This window comes from Corvus brachyrhynchos, unplaced genomic scaffold, assembly GCF_000691975.1.
Source record: "Corvus brachyrhynchos isolate BGI_N302 unplaced genomic scaffold, ASM69197v1 scaffold71, whole genome shotgun sequence".
In the NCBI taxonomy this organism is placed as follows: Eukaryota; Metazoa; Chordata; class Aves; order Passeriformes; family Corvidae; genus Corvus; species Corvus brachyrhynchos.
This window is the reverse complement of record NW_008237609.1, coordinates 5,290,627-5,314,244: the sequence shown is the minus strand read 5'-3', so window position 1 is coordinate 5,314,244 and position 23,618 is coordinate 5,290,627.

The following is a 23,618-nucleotide window of genomic DNA, read 5'->3' as shown; positions in this document are numbered from 1 at the left end:
TGAAGTTCAACAAGTGAAATGCCAGGCCCTGCACTTGGGTCACAACAACCCCATGCAGTGATACAGGCTGGGGGCAGAGTGGCTGGAAAGATGCCTGGTAGAAAAAGACCTGAAGGTGCTGTCTGAACATGAACCAGCATGTGTCCAGGTGACCAAGAAGGTCAGAGGTGTCCTAGACTGTATCAGCAATACTCTGGCAAGTAGGACCAGGGCAGTGATCATACCCTGTACTGGGCTCTAGTGAGGCCACACCTTGAGTGCTGTGTCCAGTTTTGGGTCCCTCAATACAAGAAGGACATTTTCGGGGTTTTTGTTCTTTCTTTACTACACATGGAGTTTTCTAAACTACACATACTTCGAATTAGACATTGTTTGATGTATGGATTTAAGTTATTTCCTCAAAATCCATAGAGAGGAAACATGCATGCAAGAGTTATGAAATTTGATAGGAAAATATTTAACATAGATCATGTAAATAAGATCTGGATAATTGCACACCTTTTGATACATGAAAACCAATTTCAATATTATGAACTTCCTATTTTAAATTATGAGGGATGGAAAAGTCAAGATTTATTATCATCTTCACCATGCTTTTCATTAATTGCAAATCATGCCTCTAATTTGCAGAAAACCTGGGTACCCAGATCTGCAAAGGAAGATAGGAACAAAGCACCAGCATTAAAGTCTTCTCATGATAGCTTTCTTCATATTGTACCTAATATGTAAGCTGTCTGAAGATCTTTACAGCAGGCTCTAAATGCCTGTGGTTGAGGAGATATAGAATAACCTTGTCATTCTTCTAATGCCATAGCTTAGATCATTATTTTGGAGTTTAATCCTAGCAGGATTTTCAATCTGAACATTTCTAGTTCCAGCTGACAGGGAAAAACACCAATTTCACTGCAAATGTAGACCAAAATGGTGATAATGTTTCTGTCAAGGTCTTTTTTTTCAATACCTTTCCGTACTTTTTTCCAATATACTAATACTTGGAGTATTTTATTTGGCTAGAGATTTTTCTTTTTTTTGGTAGGAATTCTCTACCTGTCTTTCTCCTAAGCTGCTTGTCATTTCATGCCTTACTTACTAAGCCAGAGAGAAAGAAGGTGAAAATGATTCTGCAGATGAGGACATTTATTAGAAAGGATGGGCATAATAATTCATCTTCCTATCCCAATTAATATCTGCTGAAACCCTATAGATACTGCACATCTACTTGCAGTGCCAAAACATTGTGACTTCGACTTGCCTTCTGTGCAATGCAAGGATGTACTCTGGGCTTATCTGCACCTATTTACAACCAAATATTGCTAAAGTAGTTTAGCTTGCACTTCCCCAGTGTAAGAACACACAAACAGCATGTTGTACCACACCACTTCACCATTCCTTCCTTTTGCCCCAGAGTGATGTCACTATGTGTGCAAGTTCATTGGTGTTTCACAGAGACCACCACACTTAGAGCAATTTTGATTAGAAATTCAACCCAACTTGGTATACAGCAAGCAATAAAGGGCAGCTCGATGTTAATTTGCTTCCTAGATCTTATGCTGAAGAAGGCAGTGGATCTTTTTTGTTTGTCCCATAGTACAGTGTTACCTCAGATTACTGAAGAGCCAAGATTCATTCTGTATATGAATGCCGAAAACTATCAATAGAACTGGCACTGAACTGGAAATTAAGAAGCAGAGTGGAGAAAAAGAGTGACATAATGAACAATGTTTTGGTACAAACTGCTTGAAGCACACTTCTTTCTTTTCTCAAGTGTCTTAACACTTAATGGAGCCAAAACTGACATCAGACAGATTAAGAAAAAACTACTTCAGTAAGAAATTATCCTTGAAGAGTTATTTGGTCTTCCAGTATCTTCCTTTCTTGCTGTTTTTCTACGTAAACTGAGAAAGAACTGTTCTTCTCAAGCCCAGAGAAAGCTTATTTTCATACTTTTCATTGCCCAGTTTAAAAATAAAAGCAAAACAAAACTTAAACAAACAAAAATAAACAAATAAAAAATCAAAATGAACAAACAAAAAAACACCCAGGAAAACAAACATGAAAAGAGAATTGTATACTGATTCATCTTTTTGTAAAATACTTCAACATGACTTTGGGTTTTTAAGTGCTTTTATCAAGCATGTATTTTTAACTTCATGATAATTTCTGTCAAGAGATAAAAGTTTAAAGTAATATGCCAGTAAAATACAGAATTAATTTCCAAATATGCCATTTGAATTTTAAATTTTTTGAAACAGTTCCTCACTTGAAGCAAACCGACATAGTTCGTTGTCTGAATTCTTTGGAAATCTGCCCTTTGATACTGATAGAAAAAGCAGAATGCAAAAATCTCAAGATCAGTGTCTTTCTGGGTTGACTGGATGTTTCTGTGCCTATGTGAGTATCAAGCTTATAGGAATGATGTGACATACTTAAAGACATGGAAAAGGTTACCCAACAATGATTTGTACTAAGCTGACAAGTTTTAACAAATTATTTTCAACAGAGATTCAAAATAATCTGCAAAAGAGCATTTGATAATATTTGTCAAATTACACATTATATTAATGACTGATATTAGAAGGATTGGCAGATATTTGCCTTAGTAGCAAAGTGATATTAATGGTATTTGCTGTGAACTTTCTGATTCTCTTACATTTATCTTTGGGGAAAAACAATGAGGCATATGAGTGTTGTTAATTTTATCCATGTACCATCATTGTATTTCTTATGAGTCCTGTGTCTACCCAAGTAACCATACAATAATAAAGATAAATAAGTGTCTGAAAGAGCTCTACAAATACTATTCTAAATGATTGAGTCAGACTGAAATTTGTCATATTGTCTAATGTTTAACAATGAAAGTAATTTGAGGGCAGTTGCATTCTGCACAAGTTCTGCATCATTTCAACAGCTTAAAGCCACAAGGACAGATTTTAATTGTTTATGTGATATATCATTTGATTGTCTCCTTCACTCTGTACCAAAAAGGAACACAGTAAATTAATAATAAGCTCAGGCACAGTTGCAAAGTAACTGCTACAGGATAAGATTGATTTATATCTAAGGTGATCATGCCTGGACTCCCGATAACTAAAGAGGGAATATAAATTTCTTGCAATATCTCAGATCATGATCACAAGTTTGGTATTCCAAATTTCTGTTGATACAACAGACTTTGATATATGGCACTATGGTATACACTTGTGTGAATTAACTTTGAAAGTATAAGAGTAGATAGGAGTTGAATGACTTTCCAGAGTACGTTCTTTAGCTCTGCCACATATTTATATGGAGCAGCAGGTACTGAGCTTCTACACAAAAGTAGTAACGAAAAGTAATGCAGACAGAAATAGCTTGCCTCTAGCAAGACTAATGGCAAGGTCAGATCACATCAATTAAATGAAAAAGCCTTCCAGATAAAGTTCATTCCACACATTATGAACTCTTTCTCTCTTTCCAAACAAATGCCTGGTTCTACAAGTCTAAGGCTGCTTAACTGTAAATTCAAAGATCTACACTAAAACACAACTGTGGAAAAAAAGCTTCTAAATAGTAAACAAGAATGCTAGACAATTAAAATTTAAAAAACCCAAACAAACAAACCAACCAAAACCCAACAAAAACCCCTGAAACTGGTAAAATAAAGAAAACATCTTCTTTTAAATATTCCAAAATATAGCACAACTGCTATTAATGTGTCCTTAACTGCTAAACACTTTAAAAAATTCAACATTGCCACTCCTTTTGTATTTTGTTTAAGATTCTAAACAATGCTTAAAAACAATATTCAACAAATAAAAATATATAGAACCAGCAGACAGATTCACATTTTTTCTCTTCAAGCATGATTACTTTGCAGTTGTCTATGAGAAAACTCTTCTTGCTGAATTTTGGTCCTCAAAGCTGATTAGAGATATCATTATACATCCCTCCTGGCAAGAACTTGACATTTCAAGTCTCTGCTTGTTCATCAAATCAATGGATGAAACTAGTCTTAGTTTCATCCATTCTTAAGTACAAAATTAGAGGTAAATGAACTGCTGTCTCACTAAACACTAGTGTGCAATTTGAACCAATGCCAGTTTCAACTAATCCTGAACACTGCCAGCCCTGACCACAGCCCAGGACCCCCTGTCAGCCCCTGGGGCCGTCAGCCCCTGGGGCCATCAGTCCCTGCCCTGTGATGCTGTAGCAAGGCTGGTCTCCAGCTCCCCACAGCCTTGCTCAACCATGGCCATCACTGCTCTCTGACAAAATCTGCACAGGATTGAGTCTGCTCCACAGACTGACCCTTCTGTAAGATATTATGGAAAAAAAACCCCATATTTTAATTAGTTTACACTAGTAAAGTGTGGTGCAGGGTAAAAATTCCACATTACTTTTTCTCCCTTTTAAGATCCTTCCTTATGGGTGGTGCTTGACTGTGGATGAAAAAAGCAGCCCAAAATTTTGCAGAGCTAGATAAGACCATGATCAAAGAATTTACACTTTGCAGGGACCTCTGAGCAATACCATCACATGGAAAAAACATTGCTTTTCGGTACTTTTATGACAATTAAGGCACATAGATGAAAACATAAGGCATTTTGAGGTTACTCAAAACAGAAAAAAGGCTAAAACCATTAATGGGTCTTTAATCCAAAGTGATTTGGTTAAACTTTTTTTTTATTTATTTATCATCTCAAAATAGAAATAATAAATACCTTTATAATTCATATAAGAATAGGAAATCTTAGGAAAAGTACACTATTTTGAGAGGGAATTTCAAAATCTCAGAAGGAATAAGACAAGTATTGAAGCTTAATCATAGCCATGACCTTAGAGGCCAGGCAAAATACAGGATATTTGAAAAAAATGACCACAACCACCCAAAAGAACAAAAATTTTCACCCATCTTTTATTTCTCCCTGTGAATAATTTTTAGTAGAATGCAGTGGAGGAAATCAGAAACTCTTGATGGACAGGTTTTAAACACAGAGAGAAATAAAACCTATCAAAATATGACCAGAAATTACACATAAAATAGTGTTGGTGAAACTAATTATTCTGATATGACAAAAAGGAGGGTTCATGCAGAACTGTACAGTTCTATTTATAATATTATTGGAAAGAAAAATACAGAGAAAATTCCAGATACGTTCCTCTCTGGCTACCTTGATGCAAAGATTCACTTATGTATAAAACAACAAAAAGTTTACAAAAGTTAAAATCTTTTTTTACTGTATTTGATAGGACACAAACAATTTTTGGGATGATGCTCAGTTTTATTTTTTACTAGCTTCAATGGGGACAGATTTTCCACCAAAGTATCTTGAATATATCTCTGTTCTAATCAAACAATAGCAAGAGATGTCTGAATTTCAATATCACAAAGAAAGAGACGGTTTTTATTTAGATGCTTAAATAGTATTGCTTCATTACTAAGAACAGAAAATTCAAGCTAATTGCAAGAAAACCCAAATTCATTATTTATTCGCTTTGCCAAAATGGAGGAATTTCAGCAAGTATTTTCTCTTCCTCCTAGTAGAGTTTGTGAGAATGGTGGTAAGAGTTCAGCTTAGTTAATGTGTGACAAATTCTGTGCAGACAAATAGTAACTCTCTGGTCTTGATTGGAAAAGTCACTGAACAGAAATAATTTTTCAGAGTTGGTTTTATAACTTGTATTTTTTCATTTCACAGTGAATAATTTTGTTTATTGATTAGTTTCTTGCCTATGGATATAAAGGAGAACTAAGTGTATCAGAAACAAGTTATCAGTATTTGCAGCCAGAATGAGGATAAATATACACTCATACACAGATACCACTTACATGCAAATGGGCTCTGTAAAGACAGAAGATATCTTTGTCTAAGAATCCACATAATCTACATATCATTTTTAATGAAAAATAATGCCATAAACTGGCAAGTATTTAATTGCGTGTGAGCTAGGTTAGGAATTTCTTGCAGCTTCTCATTGGAAAGCCTGAGCTATAAATCTCTTTAGAGCCTAGGGAGAACACAGAGACTCTTGATTCCTTATGCACATGTGCTGGCGTTAAAGACTCCTGCTTTTCTTTGTATTTCTTCTAGCTTTACTTTTTAAGTGATAAAACTTTATGAAAATTATGTGCTAGCCTAACTGAGCAGTAAAGACAAAGACACAAATTTAGCTCCCCTATTGCAAGGCTTAGAGTAAGGACTTCAGTGCAGGTTTTCTGGTGCTGAGGAAGAATACATATACATATGCATATACATATACATATACACATATGCATATACATATACCTATACGTGTATATATATATATTCTACATGTATATTCATATGTGTGTGTGTACTATAGACGTACACAATTCCACTGTGAGTGGGTTGTAGAGACAGTGTGTGTTGAACCAATGATCATCCATTACAACTTGAAGAGGAGAAGCTGAGTAACAGCTGTCAAAACAGGCAATGAATACTCATGCTCATTAGCTCTCATTTAGGTAAAAACAGTGGTTTGAATTTAGATGTTTTAGTTTCCTTGAAGGTAGCAAATTGGCTATTTCAAAAATCCCTCTCTCTTCCTTTCACCTTTTACTGTTTTTCTTTGTTTAAAACCTTGGATGAAGAAAAAATTGAATTATTGACCTGCATGATTGAAATCTCAGCAAGCTTTATGGGGCAGTAAAATAATTTCACTTGCAGTTCTTCTTTTTCCCTGTGATAAAAATAAGTGAAATTGAAGGATTTGTCTGCCTTTCAAAACAGAATGTAAATTATACTAATAGTTTTTCATCCAAACAGCTAAGCTTTTCACACACAATGGAAATAGTGTCTATGTAAAAGGAGCCACTCCACCGCTCTATAATAAATATTTAATTCTTTGTTTTATCTAAAGAAGTTTTATAGAGAAAAAATAATTTCTACATTTATACAATATGATTACACTCCAGGTCAAACTATAAAAGAAAATAAAAATCTTTCTCCTATCAAATTTAAATGTTTCTTTGACACATAATTGTGATGATGCATTTATAATTTAAACAAAAGTACCTAGAAGTCTGACAGGCTAAAGGAGATTTAGGGCACATTGAGTGTTCAGAACAGAAGAGATAAGAGTGATGAATTACCAGTGATAACAAGTAAAGACTATCAAGGTACAATTTTCTTCAAACATTCATTATTTTTATTGTATACATTGAATTATTGAGTCTTCTGTAACATGACTATATTAATTTTCTTTAGGAAATCCTCAGTGAATTTAGAACAGAATAAATTCTAGCCTTTCAATCAATTTCCGTATTGTCTTTGATACATAGCAGTCAGGAATTAATTCTGTAATAGCCAGTGCACATCTCAGAAAAAAATATTAATTGAAGTATCAAAATTAAATAGAATTTAGATTTCTTTTAAAGGGACTCAGAAAACTCAAGAAAAGAAAAAAACCCCATACTATAAAGCCAAATTCTTGGAAATGTTTTTGAATTATTAATCAAGTTGCTGCATAATCATCTTAAAAAAGAAGTGAAATTATAAAGGCTTATTTGTATTTCTGGGATGAATAAGTGTTCCAGATATTGTTTCCTATTTTCTTACACTGCACTTCCTATGGAAGATATTTGGATGGTATCATTTAATTTTCTTGTTTATGAGAAAAACATAAGCCCACCACAAAATAACACCACTAACCAACCAATCAACCAACCAAGCCACCAACCAATAAACCAATAACTTTTTAGTAAGTATTAAGAATACTGAAATGTATTCAAGGGTACTGTTTAAGACTTTTTATTTCTCTATGGTTTTCTTAACATCTATTCAATATTTCCAGCTAAAAATTCCCGTGGAATTATTTTTTATTGATACTATTTGATTTTCAGTTTCTTGTTCTTATGTTTCTATTAATCTCATAATTTAATCTCTAGAGTCTTTGGGATTTTAGGGTTACTCTCCAATATAACTAAGTATACCAATTGAGATTTATTGTCCTTGAAGACACTTAAAACTCTAAAAGTTTTGCCTTTTAGGATGTCAAATATCATGTAAGTAGAAAGTTTTTTACATGCTAAGGACCAGATTTTACTACTACACCCATATTTATATGTGTTTGTTAAGATCCATTATTTATAAGGATTTAATGTAAAGATCTAAGGCATTTTAAAAGAACTTTCTTCATTTTTTCTTGTTGAAAAAATTCGCAGTGAAGATGTCTCTCTTGTCTTAAAGATAGGCAAACCTATCTTTTAGGATAAATCTTCACTCTGGGAATTATTCCACTAAAACACTGGGACAATTAATGGAATTAGATGACATTTGAATGACAGAGATTTAAATTGTCTAATGGCACATGAAAAAAATTCTGTGTCTCTATACATACATATATATGTTTAATTTTTAACAACCTTCTCAAGAACAAATCCTAAATTATTTTCTTGAAAACGTGTTGTCATTTTTGCCATCTCTGAAATATTTATCCCTTTTGCCAAGTCATACCAGTGTAATAGGGATCAGAACTAAAAAGACTATCTTGCTTGGCCTGTAATGATCAAATTAGAACTGAAATGGAATACCTTGTGGTTTACTCCAAATTTTACATTTTTATTCAGTTTGTATGGCAAGGTTTTGGTAGCAGAGGGGCTGCAAGATTGGTTTCTGTGAGAAGACACAAGATGCTGTCCCTATGTCAGACAGAGAGTTCCAGACAACTCTCAGATGGACCTGCTACTGGCCAAAACTGAGTCTGTCACTGATGCTGGGGCCACCTGCATGACAACATATTAAAGAAAGGGTAAAAAATACTGTGCAAGAGCAGCCAGAAGAGAGAGAATATGTGAGAAACAACTGTGAATGAAGGAGAGGAAGGAGGTGCTTCAGATGCTGGAGCACAGATTCCCCTGCAGGCCCAAGAGAAAGCCTGTGCTGAAGCCGGTTATCCCATTGTAGCCCAGGGAGGTCCATGGTGGAGCAGATATCCCCCCTGCAGCTCATGCATGAGCAGATGGATGTGCTCTGAAGGAAGCTGCAGTTCATGGAGAGCCCATGCTGAAGGAGGATCCTGGCAAGAGCTGTGGCCTATGCAAAGAGAAACGCCTTCTGGAGCATGACTCCCGGTTGGACCTGTGGTGCTGCAGGGAACCCATGATGAAGTAGTTTATTCCTGAACGACTGCACCTCGTAGAAAGGACCCACACTGCAGCAGTTTGTGAATTTTTCAGGGACTCCATGCTGGAGCAGGAGTACAACATGAAGAAGTGACAGTCACAAAACATTACGAACTGATCACAACCCCCATTTCCCATCCTCTGCAGGGTGTAGGAGGTAGAAGAGTTGGACCTAAGTTGAGCCTCAGAAGAAGGACAGGAGGAGACTAGGGAGTTGGGGTTTTTTTCTCACTAGGTTACTCTATTTTTAATTGGCAATAACTTAGTAAATCTTCCACAGATAGAGTCTTTTTCCTGTGACTGTAGTAGGTAAGGGATCTCTGTGTGTATATCTGAACACAAGAGCTTGTTCAGTGCAAGAGCTACTTCATTGTATTTCCTCCCTGTGTACTGCTGTGGAGAGAGAGTGAAAGAGCAATGTGGTGGAGACTTTGCTGCCAGCCAAGGTTAACCCATCACGCCGTGTTATAGTGAAAAACAGAAAATACCAACAGTTCTCTTTAACTTAACACAAAAGAGAAGCTCTCCCAGGTTTCATACCTAGGAGTTTGTTAATATTATGAAGACTGAACACTGAAAACTTTGTATCTCTGTACAGTTCCTGTTATTCTTGCTTGGCCCCAAAATGTCTTTAATTTTTTGCAAAAACAACATGTGAATTTTAATTGAAACATCTCTCTATTACACATTCAACACCAGTTTTCTGTCACTCAGTTCTTATGGATTTAAGTCACAACTTAATGACTTTTCCAATAATGTTGCTTCCCATTCTGAAGCTTTTCCCCCAGACCCATTTTGCTCTGTTGAATAAGACCTACCTAAGCTCAGTGATTTATTGGCTCTCAGTTGCCCCAGCTAACTTATCACTTGTGCTGTGCTGGCCCTAAAGCAATCCAAGATAGGAGGCACACAGCCAATAATAGGTGTCATAGTTTATGTCTTTTGTGAGCTACACATTCTCCTTCTTCTGTCTTTTGAATGATTCCTCAACATTTTAATTGAGCATAAATTTTTTTTTTAATAGGTTCCCAGACTTCTGATTTGCATTGATTAAATTCCATGTGTATTTAGTATATTACTTTTTACTTACTCATCATAGATGTCTCTTGATTTAATGAAAATATAGAATGCTTTTTAGCACATTATGAAGATTGTACTGACATGCATCCGTAACTGCAATACTGACACTTGGTAAAACTATGATTGATTTTTTAATGTTAACATAAACATGTCAAAAACTTGTATCAATTCTAAATATTATTTTCTCCTGCTTACTAAATAACTTAAAAGGGGAAACCAGCAACCTCCTCTTAAAAAAATTACCAATATAAAAGCCCTTTAAAAAGATCTGTATAAAAAACAACAAAAAAAGGAACCTTATGTAATTAGCAAAAGAAAATGCAAAGTCCTGCATCTTTGCTATGAGGAAAGGCTGACAGAGCTGGGATTTTTTAGCCTGGAAAAGAGAATGCTCATGAGGATCTCACCAATACCTGAAAGAAGAGTCTAAAGAAGATCAAAAGAACCTCTTTCCAGTGGCATCCATTCATAAGACAGGACCTAATGGACACTGACTGAAACACAGGAAGCTCTGCCTGAATATAAGGAAACACTTCCATCACAGTGAGAGTAAACAAAGGGGTGATGGAGTCTCCATCCTTGGAGATGCTCTAAAGCTGTCTAGGTATGGTCTGAGGCAACCAGCTCTTGGCAACTCTGCTTGAGCCAGGGGAGTTGGACCAGATGACCTCCAAAGGTACCTTTTAACCTCAGCAATTCTGTGATTCTGTAATTATACTTTGTGCTGTGAAACAAGTGCCATCTTTACCTATGGAATACATAAAAACATTTTGCCTCACATGAAGATACCAGATACTAAATCCACCATTACAAAACTTTATATAATACACTTTGATTTTTTTTCTTACTGTCTACAGTAAAAATGGCAAGTGAAGGATCTCATCTCTTGCAAGATGTTCAAAACAAATAGGATCAAGATGAAAAACTTTAAATCTATTAGATGTGGGAAGAAGTCCGTAAGAAATAAATGAGTAAGCAAAATATGGATGCTAAAGAAAACTGAAATAAAGTATAACATATGTATTTTTATAACCTTCTATTTGCTTTTAAATATAAATTATATAGACATATAAATTATGTAAACACATAATTTATGGGGTTTAAAACAATGCCACTGGAAGCATTAAAATTTATATTCTTATATACAGATATTTAAAGCCTGAAGTTAGACTTCTAAATATCCTGCACATTTATTTAAGTACTGTCTTGAAACATCTTTAAACAGTGTAAATTCCTGGAGAGAATGATCAGACAGAATATCAACAGTATCTGTAAACAACTTTTTTTTTGCATGTCTTTTTTACACTCTGAGTACTCAATTTAGTCTCTGAATGTGACAAACATATCAATTTCAGGAAAATTTAATTGCTTTTAACTGTTCTAATTTTTGAGCATATAATTGAGTTTTATTTCTCCATTGATTATAACCATAAATATGATACTTCAGACTCAATTCAGTTACTAATACCAAGGTCTCCAGTACGATTTGGAGACATTTAAAGCTTCTGAAACATTGCCTCGGGGCTGGCAAATACGATTCATTACTAGTAGGCAGTGCTGTTTCAGGTTGCAGAATTTCCCACCTGGGATTTAGTTCCTACGACCAAAAAAAGTGATTCTCTAATAGATTCAGTGTTGTGTCTGAACCAGAAGACATTTTTGCAGCCATGTATAAATATTTGCATGCTACCTCACATAAACTACTGTTGATTTGGTCAGTAGTTCTTCCACTTATTGGACTTATGTCTAAAATTTGTCCACATATGAGTAACCTAAGGTTATTTTAAATTTCGTATTCCATGTTGCCATTTCATGGGACAAAATGAATTCTAGAATGTATGCTTGAGGACTTTACTGCATTACTGTAGTAAGTTCTTTCTGGATTGACTTTCTTTGCCTATGGGAGCTCTAATTAAAATGAATGAAAGCAGACATTTGCAATTGCCATTGCAGAATAAAGGGTTCAGTTTCAGATCTAACAACTTGGTGCTTACTTTTCCCCAGCTGAGTCTTCCTGTTGATAATAATTGGATGATATTTCCTTGAAGAGCAAAGGTATAAATTACCAAATGTTTTGCATGCTGACAGAAGTCATTTAACATGAATGGAAACGATGAGATTCTTTTCATATAACCTAGCAAAAAAAGGACTACATGTAAGCTCTGAACTTGTTAATATCCAGGAAGGATATGTACAGGAGATGACTTAATTCTATTCATAAAGTTAATTCATTTTAATACCAAAATTTAGTGATTTTTCTCACAAGAAATTTCAAAAATACTGTTACAAATATACTGATATTCCTAGAATTCTCAACAGTTATTGTGTAGATTCTTCTCATAATAACTCTCAAAACCCCATTCCCTTCCAGCTGAGCTCTTGCTCTTTTGAACAGACCGGATGTCAGTCATCAAGAAAAATATTCCCTCAGAGGCATAAGGGTGTCTGAGAGTTCCAGCATAAGCTGAATGTGTAGGCTGAAATTCAAAGAAGGGGTCTTATGTGCTAAAAAATTGTGGAAAATCTTTATCAACTGTCATAGACTGATCCCTTTTCCTTTCAGGGCTCTCACTGACAGAAAAGTAGTGTGTAGAAAAACACACGAGTATTCTTCAAGCATCATTTAGTTGGCAGTTCATTCTAGTCACATTCTATAGTATCAAAAAACTCCATATTGATTTAAGCTCCAGTTGCTGAGAATGGTTAGATTCAAAGACATGTTAGACTTGAAGATAGAAAGCCTTTATCTTGCAATCAAAGCACTTCCTACAACAGTTTGAGACATCAAGTATCTAAAATACTTTCCATGATAAAATTGGTTGATCTATTGGCTTGACAAGAAATATTTTCATCATTAAGTTTGTCCTAATTGTCTGAACACTTCTGAAAACTTAGTTAAAATTATTGGGGGGTTTTGTGGTTTGTTTATTTCCTTTTATTAACACACTGGACTGCCTCTGTAAATGTCTTTGAGAATTATTCAGTATATTTACAAAAGTGGTCTGAAAAAATGCATTACGTAATTTATGTTAGCTGCTATGAAAGCTAAGCAGTAAATCTCTAGGCAATAGAGATAAGACAATAAGAAGAACTTGAGGAGAAGACTTAATAGGAGAGAAGCAGTCTTAAAATATTCAGTATCCATCTAGATAATTTTATTCATCATTTCATCATGCAATATGAACAACTTTTCAGACACCTCTATGGTAATTTCCCTTCATGATATTTTAAGAAGATAAGGGAATGCTGTTTTCCCCATTTTGCAAATAGAGAATTTAAATGCAAATTAACTAAATCTTAGTGCAAGGAGAGTCTTGATTACTAAAATGGGTATTGAGTGTGTAAATTTTAGGCGACAATTGTAAACCTGAAATAAAAAGCTTGGTCATTACTGAGTCTTGGAAATATTTAAAATGCATAGGTGGAATGGCATGGAATGATTTTATTTTTGAGACACTTCTCTGGACCTGCTTTGAGAGTTTCATATATTGTACTGGGGACCCCAGAGCTGCCATCTGCAGACTTGCTGAGGATGCACTGAATCCCTTCTATTATCATTGATGAAGATATTAAATAATATTGGTCCCTGAAGGAAATCTTGAGGGACACTTCTCATTAATGGTTTCAACTTGGATACTGAGCCATGACTACAACTTTTTACACATTCCTTATTCATTCAAAATTCCATTTATCAAACTCAAATCTCTTATTCAGATTCCAGCATGCAATGTGGGACCATGTCAAAAGCCTTACATAAGTCCAGGTAGATGACATCTGTAGCCATTCCCCTGCCCAGTGATACAGTCAGTACATTGTAGAAGGTCACAAAATTAGTCAAGTACAATTTGGGCTTGGTGAAGCCAGCTTCTATGGTTCCAAATATTCTAACAGTATGCTATTAGCTTTATATATAAGGTGTTCATAAACAAGATTTTGAGTGCAGTTTTGCAGTAACTTGGAAACTATTTATTTTTTCTCTTCTGGGCAGTGTCAATGTGGCCCTATAAAAATTCTTTCAAAGATTTATAAGGCAATGACAGCCTGCGGATACTACAGGTAAGATCATCTGGCTGGATGTTGCAAAGAAGAAACACATAGGTTTATTCAACAAGCACCAAATGTTCAAATCAGTGTTGGACGTGTAAGGATCAGGAAGCCAAAGCATAAGACACAGTAGACTGGAAGTATGTGCCTCCTTTTTTTTTTTTTTTGAAATGGAAGAATATTTAAAAAAAAAAAGAGAGAGAGAGAGAAAAGAGGTGAAATAGCAAAAAATCTGCTTCAAGCAAAATTAGTAAAACAGGAAAACAAACTCCTATTCTGAATAAAATTAATTCAATTTTGTGCTGCTGTTGCTGCTGCTGTTGCTGTTGCTCTTTCTGTTTTTCTGGGCCCAATCTGTGCCCAGCCATTAAAAAATGCTCAGTTCAAAGTGGGCATTTTTCTGCATTCCCAAATACATATGCAAATTTTAGCCATATATAGAGGGAAAATGGAAACCCACAGGCAAACAAACAAACAAGCAAACAAACCTCAAACCACTCTATCACCTGTTTCTGGAAGCAAAATTGGTTGCATGAATTTGTGTGGCAAAGTGAGGGGAAACTATACATTAATGATTGATTTGAAGGATGAATGAACTAACAAAAAAATTTGAAAATATGTTTTCCTTTCCTCAGCTATACTGTTGTATTTTCTGTTTTCAAGAGGCCAGATGCTTGAGCAGTACCCATATTTTCATAAATATATAGACTATGATTACATTCATAAAATAGGATTTTTAAAAATTCCTCTCATTTTAAAGATACTTAAGTTTTCTTTAGTCAAGAAAAGAGAAAGCTCAACAAACATATCTCTTAGGAAATTGAAAAAGTTTATCACAAAATTAATTTCTTAGTATTTAATCTCATTATTCAAAATGACCCAATGTTAATCCAGTAATAAGTAAATGTGAATTAATTGAGTAAAAATAAGTTAATTAGGTATTATTAGATTTAATCATAATTAAATAATACAATTTTAGATTCTTGTCAACTTAGCACTGTGTTTGTTATAAACACACTGAACTAATTTCCTGACCCACTTGAAGTTGTGCAGCAACCTTAAAAATTGTAACAAAGGTCTTCACATGGAAGTGTTTGCTAAGTTAACTGGTTACCGAAACTGAGAAGAATTTTAGTTTAAAAGCAGCAGTGATTAATTGTTTTTGATGTTTACAATTTTTGTGCTTATTTTCCTTAATTGTGCCTAATTGTGGAAAAATACAAAGGAATTGTTATTAAAAGACTAAACAGTGACAACCTCCCCATCTATAATGTCTTAACTTGATTATTCTTTATTTAAAAATGAGTCAAAGTAAATTATACAAATTTTGGAATTTAGAAGGTCAAAACCTCTTGTTCATAAATTCGTGTTACCCATAACCTATTGATATATGCTTTATATTGCTGTGCACTCTTGCATATTTATGGTATTTATATAGCAAATCAAAATTCAGGATATTTACAGTTCACATTTAAGACTTTGCCAATTAAATCATGAAAGTATCAGACTAAATTGAAAGGTTAAGTCATGCAAAATATGCGTCTGCTATTTTCTATACTACAATTGGCACAAAGTAACAAGTTAGAGAGAAGTGTTGCTTAACTGTCAAGAACCTGTATAGGTTGACAAGATTACTCCATAAGGACCTTCTGAAGGATGTTAATTTTCCTTGCTTACATAAAGGCTACAGATGTTTATCTTAATGGCCAGGTGATTCAGATTTGTGCCTGGCTTAGATATCTTCTGTAGTCACACTGAGTAAAGGTGTCATACAAGCCAAGAGTTAAATCTGGTCATGCAAGAGTTTCCACCTAGTTCCACCAATTCATAATCACCAACATTTGCAGTGTAGGAAATGACAAATATAGCATGAGTACTTTGGTTCTGCACTAGTGTTCCTGTTTGGCCAAATTTAGAAACATACCCTCTGAGAGAAGGCAAGCTACAACCATCCCTCCCCCACCAGGTTCAGGAAAAAAATGAATTTTCCTCGAAGGAAAGTGAAAGAGATAAAAGCTATTTATTTAACAAGCACACAGGAAAAGGATAATAATGCTAAATAATAAAACCTCTTGCTTTGCTGAGAGAAACCTGGGAAAATTTCAGAGTCCTTCCATAGATCTCTCTCCCCCTCCTTGGAGGTGGGATGGCCTCGGTGGAAATTCCTCCCGGTGTATTCTGATGTTGAAAAAGTCCAGCAGAGAGAAAAGGAAAAAAACCAAAGTCCCAGGAAAACAAAAGTTCAACTCTCTGAAGGAAAAGGAGTTGAGGAAAAAAACTGGCCAAAAGCTGTCTGGAAAGAAAAGCAAGCTGGGTGCTTCCCTTCCCTCTCGCTCTCCTGCCGCAGCTGAAAAGAAAAGTTGCTATCTCTGTGTGACCTTGAACAAGCTGCAAACTGCTTTGAAAAAGTTTTGCTCAGTTTTTCCTGCCCCCTCTAAGGCACAGTTTAAAGGCATAAAAAGGCACAAAAATTAATTTCTAGGCATATGGCAGCGATATGGGATACACATCATAAAGTCACCCCAAGACAACTAGTATTCTAGTACTTTGGCTCAGGAGTGCACTTCTGAGGCAAATCTTGCAGTCGTTCCCACTATCCATGCGTTTATACACTTTGTGGGGTGGTCTTGGGTAGTTGAACTGGATTGCTTCCTAAAGTAAAAAGTAGTTCCATCTACTAACAAGCAGTCAGCTCAGGAAACCATTCTGGAGCCAATTAGAATAAACTCCCTTGAAAAACATGCACTGTCCACATCAGGTCCTCATCACTACTTCTTTCACCATAATGATCTTAAATTCGCTGAATTATTTACTGATATTGACATGACCACAATAGTGCAATTTCTGTAGTTCTAAGGTTAAATAAATTCTGCCTGTGTAACTTATTGTGTTTCTGATATTAATGTAGTTGCTAAAATTTTAAAGACAAATGAAATTTCCATTCTTTGTGACTTCCATTATGGCTTTCCTGATAATGGGCTTGAGTAATGTGTCAGTACAGAATTACTCTCAGTGCCATTGTAAATTCGCATGACTATCCCACTCAACTTGAAGGGGAGGCAGAAGGTCCTCTTCATTTATGCTAGAGAAAGGATCTGAGGCTCTGTGGTGTGGAGATGAAAGTTCTCTAGGCAAACAAAGGCCCAGAATAATAGGAAATAAGGGAGTAAATTCTGACTGAAAAAATTATAGTTGGAATGATATCTGGATATCAGACAACCTCTCCATCTTTTCTAAAGTTTGGCAATAAGCTTTTATCTACCACTGTTGCAACCATGTTACAGCAAGAATATTAAGTAAATTGAGCAAAAAAGAAAAGAAATGCATGTCTAAAGTAAGATTACATCCCTGTAGTCCTACTCCTGTCTTCCCTACTCCTGGAGAACAGTTCTTCCCCATTCCTTCTGTGATTTAATGGAACTGTATAGATCCACTTCTTCCATACTGATTCACATGTCATTAATGCATAAATTTTGTTTTCATGTGCTTTCAGCTTTGTTTCAACTAAATTTTTTCCTCTTCTCAAACTACTTTTCTCCGTAGGAATTGTGTGCATTTATGTGCCAGAACAAAGCAAACCACCATAATAGGTTAATGCTGTTATTAACCTTGAGGCACTGTAGGCCAATTAAAACATTTTAAATTTTATGAGCAGACCACCTTATCTGGAACTTAAGAGATGGTCAGTACAGTTGTGTGGCCTCAAGCATGAGGTAACTTGTATGCAATGTCAATAAAAACCTTCCTGTGTTTACCCTATGGCAAGGTGAATGTGAAAACCATTGTGCTTAATTCTTGCTGACAAATACTTTCACAGGTATTGGCAAACAGTCAGCTACAGTTGAATAGAACAAAGCAGCTGCTTGCAAAGCTCAGCTAAGAGCCAATAACTTTTAGTCTTCTTTCTCCTCTGCAGCTCACTAAGGGATTGTGTCAAAAAGTCAGACACATATTTCAGATACCCAAAAGAGATGTTCTTGCCTTTGTCTGTATATGCTCATGGAAGAACATCATTTATTCCCCAGACACAGACTGATTATGTGATCTGTTCACTGAAAAGTCTGGGAAATCCAGGTGGGATCCTGCTCTGAAACTTTTATACTCTGCATGATGATAATAAACTTGTTTTGGGGCCATTGACTTTGCTTCTGACAGTCAGAGGTTGTCCTTCTTTCACCCTGGTTATCTCTCATGCCAAAATACCTCTCAGCAGAGCTGTAATACACCGAATACAATAAGTGCATCCCTTGCATAAGCTCCCTACCACTTCTCTGAGCAAAATCCAACTGTGTGTATTCATGTAAAGAGCAAGTTTAATGATTTTGTGAAAGACAGCCAGATAGCAGAAACCATGCTTGAACCTATACAAAACAATGAGAAACAAAACTTTCCTTTAATTGCAGGTCAAGTGTGATGCACTGCTTAAGATGTGAGTCCACATATGTTTATTGCTTTGTAAGCGTGGAATTCTAGCATAATTCTCTACTGAAAGGGACTAAAATCAAAATTTTCTTAATGTTTGAAAAAAACAAAACTTTCCTTTAATTGCAGGTCAAGTGTGATGCACTGCTTAAGATGTGAGTCCACATATGTTTATTGCTTTGTAAGCGTGGAATTCTAGCATAATTCTCTACTGAAAGGGACTAAAATCAAAACTTTCTTAATGTTTGAAAATTACAGTGATTAATAACTCTTGTCTAAAGACTCTAAGAATTGAATTTTTATTCTTTTTTTCAGAAGAAAAGGGAAATTATTCATTGGCATAGATTCCTGTATATTAAAGAAATGGGATTAGATTTGGAAAATATCATTAAACTGCTTGTGGTAAAAGTCTTTTCTCTAACTAATGGCTCTTGATTGTGCCATTTAGGATGTATCTCCTTGTTACTTTGTTGAGAAACACAGGATGTAGATTCTAACCAAGAAATCATAGTTAGGGTGTTTTTTTCCCAGCAATGTTACCTATTCAGGTGGTGTTTATGTTGGGATTGAAGTTGTCTCATCTGTAGAGCTGGGCTTGTTTTCTTCATAGAAATTATTAAAGGACATAGTTTTATATTGTTACATGAAGACATAGAGCCTGGATCTCAAACATGAACAAATGCTCCTAAAGCTCTTTCTCCTACAGAGAAGATTTCAAAATCTGTGCAACTATTTTTCATTTTCTGTTGTTAAGAAATAAAATAAGATAATTTAAACATCTGCAGCTTTTAGTAGTCTGTCAACAAAATTACAGCCATGGACTACATAACTCAGAAGGCATCCTTCAAATGTTCTTAGCTTTGAAATGACTATCATGTATTAAACCAAATTAAACACTTGATAGTCACTCTCAGTGCTTTCTGAAAATCAGGCATCAAAAGGAAGGACCAAAATCTTGAATCTTGTCCTTCCTGCAAACCACTCATCAAACTTTTCCCGCTTTCACAAATTCACCCTGACACATTGTTTCCTATCTTTTTTCAAAAGGCCTCAAGTTGTGTTCAGCTGATATGTCTGAATTCCAGTAATGTATCTGTATTTAGGTGCTGTCTTATCTCTCCATAGTCAGCTGTGTTCTGTTTACCAACAAATGATAAGCATTGTACCGGCAGATAAATTCTAGGTATTCTTTAGATATAAGGGCAATAGCAAGTTTCTCATGCAGGACTTGATTTCACTTAAACACACACATACAGAGTTTATTTCCTGACTTAAAATAGAGGAAAACTGAATAAATATTTGTTTCCATTTGGCCTTCTTTTTAAAATTTGATAGTTAATAGTTTTAGATTGCAGCACATAGAAAGTCCATGAGGATTAAAACGGGAAGGGGAGGCCAGGTGAGAAAAGGTCCTTCTAAGAATAAGGTTGCAAAATTAAAATAAAAACAAAACCAAAAAAAACCACACTCAAATCAACACAAAACTAAAATAAAATTTCCTCAAGAACACTGATTTTACAAGAATTATTCTAATGTTTTTTAATTTCCTTTTTTTTTTTTTCCCCATCCCAGAAATCCTATTGCCCTTTCAGTAATAGCTTAAGATTCAGTGATACCTTTCAATCACTTTTCTTCTGTATAGCATTCATTCCTGAAAGGTATGTGACTTCAAATGAGGTGAATTTTAAAAGCTTCCAGAAAGATAGCAAAAGCTAGTGGAGATATAATTTTCTCTTTCATTTCTTTTTTTCAAGGTCAGTATGGGGCTTTGCTTAGGTTTTCCTCTAACTGAAAAGAGTGACTTGAGATTCCTCATAGTCTTTAATAAGATCTCCGTGATCAGTTAATTGGAATTCACCTGTCTCCTGTAGTTTCACTAAGCATTAAAGCCAGACTAGTAGGCAGAAATAGATTCAGAGGAATGTTTACAGCTGTTGATAAATAAGGAAAACTTAGCAACTTTTTGATTTAGAATTTTTTTTTAGGATTGAAGTAATGTTTTTTTAACAGATTTGATGGTCTGGAAAACAGGAGTAAGAAGGAGAATGGCATAAGAAGAAGAGAATTTCTTTGTTTCTGTATTTTGATGTCAATATATAATTATGCACCAGTCAGTTTAGAACACTGCAAATTGCTGTCCCAAAGACTTCTGGATATTCACAGAACAAACTCTAATTCATAAATTTTCTAATAAGATATAATTAATAATTTTTTTTTTTAATGCAGTCATATACTTTGCCTTTGTGATCAAAATACTTTGTCATGTTGGTTTATTTCAGCTGTTTGTCATCCGTGTGTCGATACGGAATCTAATACCTATTGTTTCTTTCTGTGTAAACTCAAGAAACTGGTGCTGGACATTTCCCAATAGCTCTACGTGGTGCTACACAGGGTGTGGGGCAAACAGCCGGCAGGGGTCAGTGTGAGACCGTGCTGGCTCCTCCGCAGTCCCTTTGAAGTGTCCCTGGACTTCAAACCGCACAAAACAGCACAAAACACATACAACTCACCCTCATGTAAAACCCTGGAAGCGGTTTTCTGGTTTGGTCCAGCTTCTTTTATTTTTGTTCTCTACCAAAGCACAAAAATAGATCACCTATGAAGAATACTCAAATTTCACTTGCAGAAAACCCTGCAGTAAACTTTTCCTAATTCAGACTGGTAAGTCCGTCAAAGTTGTGAAACTTATTTCCAATTGCCAAGTATGTTCACCTTTCTTCACAAGCCTTAAAGGGACTCATAAATCATAGGAGTAGCCTAAAATCCTTTACATAAACTCTCACAACTGTGCCAGTGGAATATTAAAACATGATAAGCGATATTATCACAAATACATCAAACATTTCAGTTACAGAATAATAGAAACTCATTTCCACTATACTAAAAACAAAGGGGCAAATAAAGAGGCTTTTCATTACTTTTTACAAAATGGTTCTAAAGTAAGCACTGTAAAGAAGTGCCTAACCAAGACAAGGCTGTAATCAGACTAAAAACTTTTTCAAAGAGGGACTGGACTAGGAAATGCAATGATGAAGTCCAAATAGAATGCTTTAAAGGTAATTGCTGTCTTCTCACATATATATATAGAAAGGTCAAATGTAACTAGACAGAGCAGGTTTGATTTCCTATATCCTATGTTATCTAAATAAGCAGATCTGCTGAACACACTGAGGAAAGGACTCTAAGTCTCAGTGCTAAAACCCACAAAGCAGGTTTGAAGAGCAAATGTTTTTCACTGGAAGAAATGTATCAAAGAGAATTAAGTTCACTGCCCATTTGAAATGTGCTGCTGTGTTTGTCCTCCATTCTGGAACTTGAAGAAAAAGGAAGAATCATCTTTAAAAATTAAAGCAAATTGATATTATTTTCTTTGCAATTGCTTTTCTAACCAAAACCAAAGCTTGTCTGTGAGAAGAAAAAAAAAAAAACAAAACCAACAACCGAAAAGATAGATGGATTTGATCAAAAAAATGTTACTGATGACAAGAATAAATATTTAGTCCTGGTGTTTTAACTTTCTGAGCATTTTAACTTGTACATATTCCTAGAGTTAAATCCTGGCGTCACACAGAACAATACCCTTGAAGCATCTACCAGCCTTCCACTTTTTATATCTTAAACCTTATGATTCTCTGATTATTTTTCATTATTTTTCTAAAGAAATCTCCATGTCATGTTCTTTAAATTTTATGTAGTGATTTTGCTTTGTTTAGACCATTAGGGATCCATTTAGATTGCTGAAAGAAGATGAGAGAATAGTAGGAATTAGTAGGAGAAGGAATTTTTTTTTTAAACCTACGTCTTATTGAAGGGATTTATACAATCTAAGAATATACATTAACACTTTTTAATTAAATAATCCCTCTTTCCCCTTTGAAATGATAGACATTCATGGGAACACAATTTCTGAACAGGTCTGTTTGTTTCAAGATTTTTTTAATGTTTTCTGCTTTTGTATGTGTTTCCAATACTATAAAATGTAGGAAATCATTCCACCTATATTCTGTGACAGCATAACATGAGAAAATGAATTCTGGAAAATTCATTATGGAAAATCTCCTTCCATTACTAAGTGACTTTTAATTTAAATTGTTACAGCAAATTATTTAAATTCCAGAGGAAGTGCTTCAGGATCATCTACGAAGCATAAATGAATAAATAACTGTACGTACAAGTCTTTTGAATTCTTTCAGTAAAAGGCAATTACAGGTGAAGATTAGCAACCTCCTTTTGACAGAATCCCTAAAGATTCTTATAAAGTTTTAGTGCATGGCAACATCATTTTTCTCGTATGTGATGATAAAGAATAACAGAAATACCTTAACAGACCAAAGTGTGTTGAGTGAAAGAGTATATTCATATATCTCAAGAGACAGAGATTTATAATGCTATTTAATCATTCTAATTTTGATGGTTTCAAAATATTGCCAGACCAGATGTGAGAGGGAATTTGAATGGTTGTGGGTTGCTTCTGTTGTTGTTTCCATTTTTCCTTTTTATGGGCTGATGCCAACATGGAAGCTCTAAATTAGGAAGCTTTAATAGGAATGTATATGACAGTACTTTGGTTAGCCAATCATACCACTAAGTATCATAAGTAGGAGAGAGTAGGATTATGTCACAGCTGGAGATATAATTACTGTATAAATTACTCTTTAATAGCTTCTGTGCTATGTATTAGGAAACATGTCTCTCAGTTTTACCAATTAACCTACTGAAAATACCTCCCAGTAAATTCAGCTGTGTAACTGAAGAGGCAAAATATTGCTCATGCTACTTTTACATTGTTCTATCCAAACACATAGTTTTCATTAATTAAGTTCTATAAATTTCTAGTAGAACAAAAAAGTGAATCTCATATGAATATAAAATTTTCTGACACACAAAATGAGAACATATTGTATTCCCTTGACCTTCTAACTTTCAAAATTTTTCAGCGTGAAAAGTG